Raw genomic sequence first — 11557 nt, 5'->3', positions numbered from 1 at the left:
CGACAAAAACCGCGAGTGTTGATGACCGACACGTAAACGCACCCCGGGGTTCGTTAATCGTGGAAATCACTCCGGGACCCCAAAACAGTGAGTAATATTCTACAAAATGGGCAAGAATTGGCCAAAAGTGTGAGTGTTGATGACCAACACGTAAACGCACTCGGCGGTTCCTTAATCGTGGAAATCACTTCAAGACCCCAAAACAGTGCGTAATAGTCTACTAAACGGGCCAGAATCGGCCAAAACCGCGAGTGTTGATGACCGACACGTAAACGCACCCGAGTGTTCGTCAATCATGGAAATCACACCGGGACCCAAAAAACAGAGTAATAGTCCAAGAAACATGCCAAAGTCGGCCAAAACTGTGATTGTTGATGACCGACCCGTAAGCGCACCTTGCGGTTCAACAACTATGGAAATCACTTCGGGGCCCCAAAACAGTGAGTAAATAGTCCATGAAACGGGCCAGAATCAGCCAAAACTGTGAGTGTTGATGACCGACACGTAAATGCACCCCGGGGTTCATAAATCGTGGAAATCACTGCGGAACCCTCAAAACTGAGTGATAGACTAAGAAACGGGCCAGAATCGGCCCAACTGTGATTGTTAATGACCTACACATAAGCGCACCTTGGGGTTAATAGTCCACGAAACGGGTCAGAATCGACAAAACCGTGAGTGTTGGTAACCGACACATAAGCGCACCTGGGGGTTCGTTAATCGTGGAAATCACTCCGGGGCCCCAAAACAATGAGCAATAGTCCACGAAATGGGCCAGAATCAGAAAAAACTGCTAGTGTTGATGACCGACATGTAAACACACTATGGTTCGTTAATCATGGAAATCACTCCGGGACCGCAAAACAGTGAGTAATAGTCTACAAAATGGGCAAGAATCGGCATAAAGTGTGAGTGTTGATGAACAACACGTAAATGCACCCAGCGGTTCGCTAATCGTGGAAATCACTTCGAGACCCCAAAACAGTGCGTAATAGTCCACGAAACGGGCCAGAATCGGCCAAAACTACGAGTGTTGGTGGCTGACACATAAATGCACCCGAGTGTTCGTCAATCAGGGAAATCACACCGGGACCCAAAAAACAGAGTGATAGTCGAAGAAACATGCCAGAATCGGCCAAAACTGTGAGTGTTAATAACCGACACGTAAGCGCACCTTGGGGTTCAACAACTATGGAAATCACTTCGGGGCCCCAAAACCAGTGAGTAAATAGTCCACGAAACGGGCCAGAATCAACCAAAACTGTGAGTGTTGATGACCGACACGTAAATGCACCCCGGGGTTCATAAATCATGGAAATCACCCCCAAAACTAAGTGATAGACCAAGAAACGGGCCAGAATCGGTCCAACTGCAATTGTTGATGACCTACACATAAGCGCACCTTGGGGTTCAACAACCATGGAAATTTGTTTTGGGGCATAATAGTCCACGAAACGGGTCGTTATCGACAAAAACCGCGAGTGCTGATAACCGAGACATAAGCGCACCCGGGGTTTCGTTAATCGTGGAAATCACTCCGTGTCCCCAAAACAATGAGTAATAGTCCACGAAACGGGCCAGAATCGGCCAAAACTGCTAGTGTTGATGACCGACATGTAAACACACTCTATGGTGCGTTAATCATGGAAATCACTCCGGGACCCCAAAACAGTCAGTAATAGTCCACGAAACGGGCGACAATCGGCCGAAATTATGATGGTCGATGACCGACATGTAAACGCACCTTGGGGTTCAACCACTAAGGAATCGCTTCGGGACCCCTAAATGATGAGTAATAGTCCACGAATCGGATCATAATTGGCCAAAACTGTGAGTGTTGACAACAGAGACGCAAACGCAACGTGGGGATTGTAAATCGTGGAAATCGCTCAAGGACGCCAAAATGGTGAGTAATAGTGCACGAAACGGACCAGAAATTGGCCAAAATTGTGAGTGTCATTGACCGCACGTAAACGCACCACAGGGTTCGTAAATTGTGGAAATCACTCCCGTACCCCCAAAACTAAGTAATACTCTAAGAAACAGGCCAGAATCGGCCCAAACTGCTATTGTTGATGACCTACACTTAAGCACACCTTGGGGTTCAACAACCATGGAAAATCGCTTTGGGACCCCAAAACGGTGAGTAATAGTCCACGAAACGGGTTAAAATCGACAAAAACCGCGAGTGTTGATGACCGACACGTAAACGCACCCCGGGGTTCGTTAATCGTGGAAATCACTCCGGGACCCCAAAACAGTGAGTAATATTCTACAAAATGGGCAAGAATTGGCCAAAAGTGTCAGTGTTGATGACCAACACGTAAACGCACTCGGCGGTTCCTTAATCGTGGAAATCACTTCAAGACCCCAAAACAGTGCGTAATAGTCTACTAAACGGGCCAGAATCGGCCAAAACCGCGAGTGTTGATGACCGACACAGAAACGCACCCGAGTGTTCGTCAATCATGGAAATCACACCGGGACCCAAAAAACAGAGTAATAGTCCAAGAAACATGCCAAAGTCGGCCAAAACTGTGATTGTTGATGACCGACCCGTAAGCGCACCTTGCGGTTCAACAACTATGGAAATCACTTCGGGGCCCCAAAACAGTGAGTAAATAGTCCATGAAACGGGCCAGAATCAGCCAAAACTGTCAGTGTTGATGACCGACACGTAAATGCACCCCGGGGTTCATAAATCGTGGAAATCACTGCGGAACCCTCAAAACTGAGTGATAGACTAAGAAACGGGCCAGAATCGGCCCAACTGTGATTGTTAATGATCTACACATAAGCGCACCTTGGGGTTAATAGTCCACGAAACGGGTCAGAATCGACAAAACCGTGAGTGTTGGTAACCGACACATAAGCGCACCTGGGGGTTCGTTAATCGTGGAAATCACTCCGGGGCCCCAAAACAATGAGCAATAGAACACGAAATGGGCCAGAATCAGCCAAAACTGCTAGTGTTGATGACCGACATGTAAACACACTATGGTTCGTTAATCATGGAAATCACTCCGGGACCCCAAAACAGTGAGTAATACTCCACGAAACGGGCCAGAATTGGCCGAAACTATGAGTGTCGATGACCGACACGTAAACGCACCTTGGGGTTCAACAACTATGGAAATCGCTTCGGGACCCCTAAATGATGAGTAATAGTCCATGAATCGCATTAGAATTGGCCAAAACAGAGAATGTTGACGACAGACATGCAAATGCACGCCGAGGATTTTCAATCTTGGAAGTCGCTCTGGGATGCCAAAACGGTGAGTAATAGTGCATGAAACGGACAAGAAATTCGACTAAATTGTGTGTGTTATTGACCGACACGTAAATGCACCCTGGAGTTTGTCAAGCGTGGAAATCACTCCGGGACCCCCAAAACTAAGTAATAGTGCAGGAAACGGGCCAAAATCGGCCCAAACTGCGCTTGTTTATGATCGACACGTAAGGCGCAACATGGGGTTCAACAACCATGTAAATCGCTTTGGGGCCCCAAATACGTGAGTGTTGATGACCGACACGTAAACGCACCCTGCGGTTCGTTAATCACTCGTGGACCCCAAAACAGTGAGTAATAGTCCACGAAACGGCCAGAATCGGCAAAAATTGTGGGTGTTGATGACCGCCACGTAAGCGCTCATTGGGGTTCAACAACTATGGAAATCACTTTGGGACCCCAAACGGTGAGTAATAGTCCACGAAACGCGTCAAAATTGGCCAAAACGATGAGTGTTCATGACAAACACGTAAACACACCCCGGGGTTCGTAAATCGTGGAAATCACTCTGGGACCCCCAAAACTAAGTAATACTCCATGAAACGGGCTAGAATCGGCCCAAACTGAGAGTGTTGATGACCTACACTTAAGCGCACCTTGGGTTCAACAACCATGGAAATCGCTTTGGGACCACAAAACGGTGAGTAATAGTCCATGAAATGTGTCAAAATCAACAAAAATCGCGAGTGTTGATGACCGACACGTAAACGCACCCTGGGATTCGTTAATCGTGGAAATCATTCCGGGACCCCAAAACAGTGAGTAATAGTCTACAAAATGGGCAAGAATCGGCCAAAAGTGTGAGTGTTGATAACCAACACGTAAACGCACCCCGCGGTTCGTTAGTCGTGGAAATCACTTCGAGACCCGAAAACAGTGCGTAATAGTCCACGAAACGGGCCAGAATCGGCCAAAATTGCGAGTGTTGATGACCGACACATAAACGCAACCGAGTGTTCGTCAATCATGGAAATCACACCTGGACCCAAAAAATAGAGTGATAGTCCAAGAAACGTGCCAGAATCGGACAAAACTGTGAGTGTTGATGACCGACACGTAAGCGCACCTTGGTGTTCAACAACAATGGAAATCACTTCGGGGCCCCAAAACAGTGAGTAAATAGTCCATGAAACGGGCCAGAATCAGCCAAAACTGTGAGTGTTGATGACCGACACGTAAATGCACCCCAGGGTTCATAAATCTTGGAAATCACTCTGAGACCCCCAAAACTGAGTGAGAGACCAAGAAACGGGCCAGAATCGGTCCAACTGCAATTGTTGATGACCTACACATAAGCGCACCTTGGGGTTCAACAACCATGGAAATTTGTTTTGGGGCATAATAGTCCACGAAACGGGTCGTTATCGACAAAAACCGCGAGTGCTGATAACCGAGACATAAGCGCACCCGGGGTTTCGTTAATCGTGGAAATCACTCCGTGTCCCCAAAACAATGAGTAATAGTCCACGAAATGGGCCAGAATCGGCCAAAACTGCTAGTGTTGATGACCGACATGTAAACACACTCTATGGTTCGTTAATCATGGAAATCACTCCGGGACCCCAAAACAGTCAGTAATAGTCCACGAAACGGGCGACAATCGGCCGAAATTATGATGGTCGATGACCGACATGTAAACGCACCTTGGGGTTCAACCACTAAGGAATCGCGTCGGGACCCCTAAATGATGAGTAAGAGTCCACGAATCACGTTATAATTGGCCAAAACTGTGAGTGTTGACAACAGAGACGCAAACGCACCCTGGGGATTGTAAATCATGGAAATCGCTCAAGGACGCCAAAATGGTGAGTAATAGTGCACGAAACGGACCAGAAATTGGCCAAAATTGTGAGTGTCATTGACCGCACATAAACGCACCACAGGGTTCGTAAATTGTGAGTGTCATCTCAGACAGTCGCAACAGTGGTAGCTGCCGCAAAACAGGCGATTGCAGATATATCTACTTCCTTGGTGACGGGCGTTCACACTTGGACAAGGGAGAATCCAAAAAAAATACAGAGGACTTTCCCCTTGCTGACTTCTTGGCAGCACATGCTCCCGCTCCGGCTCCCGCACCTGCTCCCGCACCGGCTCCCGCACCGGCTGTCGCACCAGACGTGCTCGGTGGTGCCTCCTCTTTGGCTGAGCTCGACGCCCTCACGGTATCTGCCACACCGGCCCCCTTCAATATAAATGTATAATCTCCCGTTTTCGTTGCCTTTCGGATGTCTCACGTCGCAGACTTTTATTTGCAGGCCGACGAAACCCCGTGCACCATATTGTACACCATCGGCGAACAGAAGGTGGACGTGGGGAAGGGGACGATAATGGAGCCGAAGGAACCATTGTTCGACAGCCGGTCGATCCCCCCGAACGTCTTCAAGGTTTCCGTGGCCAGTGTCAAACCGGGCGACGAGAATTTGCCTCCTCTAATACTAGTGGGGGATGACGACGAGACCCCGCGGCGGCTTGGTGATTGTTGCAATGGGTGGGTCCTGTTGTGGCCAAAGAGTCTGCTTCGTCTGGAGGCGGCCGGGAGCACACCCACGAGCATGCAGCCTCAGCAAGGTATGAACATCAACACCTCGCCTACCCAATTAGCGTCGGGTGTCGGGTTGGGTGATAGCGGACGGGTTAAGCAGGAGGCTCCATTAGAGGCTGATGACGTCGCCATGGATGAGGATGAGGATGACGATGGCGCTGAACAGTATGTCTATACTGGCGCCTCCTCAGGGTTTGAGCATCATGAGTCGGTGCCTGAATTACCGTCTCAACGTGTTATTGACGACCATCCGGTGGTAAAGAAGCCTAGGAAGAGAGCGAGGAAATGCAAAAAAGCTGATTCTATGATCCAGCCGCCTCAGCAGCCTCGGCTTCCGGACCGTGTAGATATCCCCGATGCGGATAAATGGCATATCCCCGGTCGACCAATCCTACCTGAAACAGCGCTACGGGCCAGATTCGGCGATCTAAGGAGACTTCATGACGATGTGCTGCGGGTAGAGAAAGGCCTCATCGCCTCGAAAGATCCAGGATACCCACTCTACGTGGTTAACATTCCGCAGCAAATGTCGTACGTCAAGGGCTTCCCCGCGGATAAGTTCTTCCTCCGATTCGATTACATATTCGACATGTTTCACGTGAAGAAGCTGGATTTTACTTTTGTCCGCCTTTATGCCCTGCACATGAGCTGCATCATTGGGGTTGAGCAGATACCTCATATCTGTGTCGCTGACGCGTACTACATGCACGAGGGCTTCTTGGGAGTCTGTGCATAGCATCGTGAATACGCGAGGGATTACATCGTCAGTTTCATGCTCGCCAAGAAGGACAAGGAAGCGATTCTCGTGCCTTATCATCCCGTGTAAGTCATCCACGCTGCTATCCTTCCTTGATTTCAATAATTCATTTGCACGATGGAGGCTAATTAATTTGACGTGTACTTATTTTGCGCAGCGGCGGGCGCGCCGTCCTCATCATCCTCTACCCCCGATTCTCCCACGCTCTTTACTTGGACTCGTCGAAGAACATTCACAAAAAGGATTACACCCACATCAAAGATGTTCTCGACAGTGCTATGTTTTACTACCGAGCAAGGGGTGGAGAGGTTAGGGACAAGAAGAGAAGGGGCGGCAGGCCCGCCTTTAGCCATAAGATCGACTTCTGCTGCATCCAGCAACCGAACGATTCTCTTAATGATGGATTCTATGTCCTACACCACATGCTAGAGTACCGAAGGGATCACCAGAACCTTCACATGGCACCTAGATCTAGCGATGCCCATATTCTGCAATGGGCAAAGGACATAGGAGATATCGAGGATCATCGACTTCGAGCTGAGTTCTATAACATCCAGCGCGAACTTGCCCAAATCATCATGAATGAGGTCGTCGGAAAAACAGGGATGTTCCATGCAGAAGGATAAAAGTCGCGGGAAGACGTCCGAACATGGATAGCCTCTCAGCGTCTCGACATGAAGCCTTTCACTAAGCTCGATGACTATCTCCCTGACTTGGATGGATGGCACGACATGATGGAGTGATTGTCGATATATGACAATGTGTCCGTTTAGTCCATAATTTCTTTTATGACAAAACTTTGAGTTATCCACAGTGAAACTTTATTTGTGATGTAATTAAACCGTCCTCCTCCTCGACTAGTGAAAATCACTCTAGTTAGGTCATTTTGGGTACGATGAACTTTGTTATTTATGCTTATGATATGTTGTTTCTATTTTTGCCAAGTCTGTCTCTTTGTGTTGCTCAACTATATATGTTGCATATCATCGACTCATGTGACGATGCAGGTGCATAGATCATAAATGGTGAAGAAGTGCTACGCCAGGAGTATATATACGACAAGTGGCCGGAGTGTCAGGCCCAGGTGTACCGGTTTTCGGTTTTCGAGCGACACGCAGTACTTAGTTTGGGTTCATGCTAATGCGAGAGAGGGATACGAACTCATGTACTCAAAGTGATAGCTATTCTCGTGTATATCATTGTTTAGATGGATGACGATGTATTTGCAAGTAATCGAGACTTGTCTCGCTATTTTCGAGATTGATGACGAGAGACCACTTTGTGTTGGATGATGCTTATGATGATGACATGATTTGATGAGACTAATTGTATGTATATGCTATGATTACATTTGTATGTGGATGGTATGCTAAAGATTATTGTATAAAGCCTATTCAAATGCAAAACAAATAAAAAAACAAATCTGCAGGAAAAAAACTAATAAAACTACTAGCAGCGAGGGGGGGATTTAGCAGTAGCGTCGACTTACCAGTAGCGCTTACCCGTAAACGGCGCTGCAGATAATATCAGCAGCGTCCTTTCCTAAAGAGTGCTGCAGCTATTCATGTGTAGCAGTAGCATGGGTCAACACGCGCTATTGCTATACGTTAGCTGTAGCGCCTTATTAGTAGCGCCGGTACCCGCTCTGCTGCTAGGCTTTTCCCTAGTAGTGTACACTTAAGCGCACCTTGGGGTTCAACAACCATGGAAATCGCTTTGGGGCCCCAAAACGGTGAGTAACAGTCCACGAAACGGGTCAGAATCGACAAAAACCGCGAGTGTTGATAACCAACCCGTAAGCGCACCCAAGGGTTCGTTAATCGTGGAAATCACTCCGGGGCCCCAAAAAAGTGAGTAATAGTCCACGAAACGGGCCAGAATCGGCCAAAACTGTGAGTGTTGATGACTGACACGTAAACGCACGCCGGGGTTCGTTAATCGTGGAAATCACTCCGGGACCCCAAAACAGTGAGTAATAGTATACAAAAAAGGCAAGAATCGGACAAAAGTGTAAGTGTTGATGACCGAAACATAAACGCACCCCGCGGTTCGTTAATCGTTGAAATCACTTCGATACCCCAAAACAGTGCGTAATACTCCACGAAACGGGCCAGAATCGGCCAAAACTGCGAGTGTTGATGAGCAACACATAAATGCACCCCGGTGTTCGTCAATCATGGAAATCACGCTGAGACCCAAAAACAGAGTAATAGTCCAAGAAACGGGCCAGAATCGGCCAAAACTGTGAGTGTTGATGACCGACACGTAAATGCACCCCGTGGTTCGTTAACCATGGAAATCACTTCAGGGGCCCAAAAAAGTGAGTAATAGTCCATGATAAGGGCCAGAATCAGCCAAAACTATGAGTTTTGATGACCGACACGTAATCGTGCCTTGGGGTTCAACAACTATGGAAATCACTTCGGGACCTGAAAATGGTGAGTAATAGTCCAGAAAACATGTTAGAATTGGCCAAAATTGTGAGTGTTGCTGACCGACACGTAAACACAAACCGGGGTTCGTAAATCGTGGAAATCATTTCGGGACCCCGATAACTAAGTAATAGTCCAAGAAACGGGCCAGAATCGGCCCAAATTGTGATTGTTGATGACCTACACTTAAGTGCACCTTGGGGTTCAACAACCATAGAAATCGCTTTGGGGCCCCAAAACGGTGAGTAACAATCCACGACACGGGTCAGAATCGACAAAAACCGCGAGTGTTGATAACCAACCCGTAAGCATACCCGGGGGTTCATTAATCGTGGAAATCACTCCGGGGCCCCAAAACAGTGAGTAATAGTCCACGAAATGGGCCAGAATTGGCCAAAACTTCTAGTATTGATGACCGACATGTAAACGCACCCCACGGTTCGTTAATCGTGGAAATCACTCTGGGACCCCAAAACAGTGATTGTTGATGACCGACGAGTAAATGCACCTTGGAGTTCAACAACAATGGAAATAGCTTTGGGACCCCTAAATGGTGAGTAATAGCCCACGAATCACGTCAGAATTGGCCAAAACTGTGAGTGTTGACGTCAGACACGCAAACGCACACCGGGTATTGTGAAACCTAGAAATCGCTCTAGGACGCCAAAACAGTGAGTAATAGTCCACAAAACGGGCCAGAAGCGGCCAAACCTTTAAATGTTGATGACCGACACATAAACGCACCCTAGTGTTCGTCAATCATGGAAATCACACCGGGGCCCAAAAACAGAGTAATAGTCCAAGAAACGTACCAGAATCAGCCAAAACTGTGAGTGTTGATGACCGACACGTAAACGCACCCCGTGGTTCATTAACCGTGGAAATCACTCCGGGGCCCCAAAACAATGAGTAATAGTCCACGAAACGGGCCTGAATCAGCCAAAACTGTAAGTGTTGATGAACGACACGTAAGCACAACTTGGGGTTCAACAACTATGGAAATCACTTCGGGACCACAAAACGCTGAGTAATAGTCCACGAAACGCGTCAGAATAGGTCAAAACTGTGAGTGTTGATGACCGACACGTGAACGCACCCCGGGGTTCATAAATCGTGGAAATCACTCCGGGGCCCCCAAAACTAAGTAATACTCTAACAAACGGGCCAGAATCGACCCAAACTGTGATTGTTGATGAGCTACACTTAAGCGCACCATGGGGTTCAACAACCATGGAAGTCGCTTTGGGACCCAAAAACGGAGAGTAATAGTCCATGAAATGGGTCATAATCGACAAAAACCACAAGTGTTGATGACTGACACGTAAACGCATGCCGGGGTTCATTTATCGTGGAAATCACTTTGGGACCCTAAAACAGTGAGTAATAGTCTACAAAAAAGCCAAGAATCAGACAAAAGTGTAAGTGTTTATGACCGAAACGTAAACGCACCCCGCAGTTCGTTAATCGTTGAAATCACTTCGATACCCCAAAATAGTGCGTAATAGTCCACGTAACGGGCCAGAATAGGCCAAAAATGCGAGTGTTGATGAGCAACACATAAATGCACCCCGGTGTTCATCAATCATGGAAATCATGCCGACACCCAAAAATAGAGTAATAGTCCAAGAAACGGGCCAGAATCGGCCGAAACTGTGAGTGTTGATGACCGACACGTAAATGCACCCCGCGGTTCATTAACCGTGGAAATCACTCCGGGGGCCCAAAAAAGTGAGTAATAGTCCATGATACGGGCCAGAATCAGCCTAAACTATGAGTGTTGATGACCGACACGTAAGCGCGACTTGGGGTTCAACAACTTTGGAAATCACTTCGGGATCTGAAAACGGTGAGTAATAGTCCACGAAACAAGTTAGAATTGGATAAAGTTGTGAGTGTTGCTGACCGACACATAAACACAACCCGGGGTTCGTAAATCATGGAAATCATTTCGAGACCCCCATAACTAAGTAATAGTCCAAGAAACGGGCCAGAATCGGCCCAAACTGCTATTGTTCATGACCAACACTTAAGCGCACCTTGGGGTTCAACAACCATGGAAATCGCTTTGGGGCCCCAAAACGGTGAGTAACAGTCCACGAAACGGGCCAGAATCGACAAAACTGCGAGTGTGGATAACCAACCCGTAAGCGCACCCCGGGGTTCGTTAATCGTGGAAATCACTCCGGGGCCCCAAAACAGTGAGTAATAGCCCATGAAACGGGCCAGAATTGGCTAAAACTTCTAGTATTGATGACCGACGTGTAAATGCACCCCAGGGTTCGTTAATCATGGAAATCACTCCGGGACCCAAAAACAAAGTAATAGTCCAAGAAACGTGCCAGAATTGGCCAAAACTATGAGTGTTGATGACCGACACGTAAACACACCCCGTGGTTCATTAACCGTGGAAATCACTCCGGGGCCCCAAAACAATGTGTAATAGTCCACGAAACGGGCCTGAATCAGCCAAAACTGTGAGTGTTGATGACCGACACGTAAGCACAACTTGGGGTTCAACAACTATGGAAATCACTTCG

This window comes from Triticum dicoccoides, chromosome 5A (genome assembly GCF_002162155.2).
Source record: "Triticum dicoccoides isolate Atlit2015 ecotype Zavitan chromosome 5A, WEW_v2.0, whole genome shotgun sequence".
Classification (NCBI taxonomy): Eukaryota; Viridiplantae; Streptophyta; class Magnoliopsida; order Poales; family Poaceae; genus Triticum; species Triticum dicoccoides.
Note: the sequence above shows the minus strand (reverse complement) of the source record.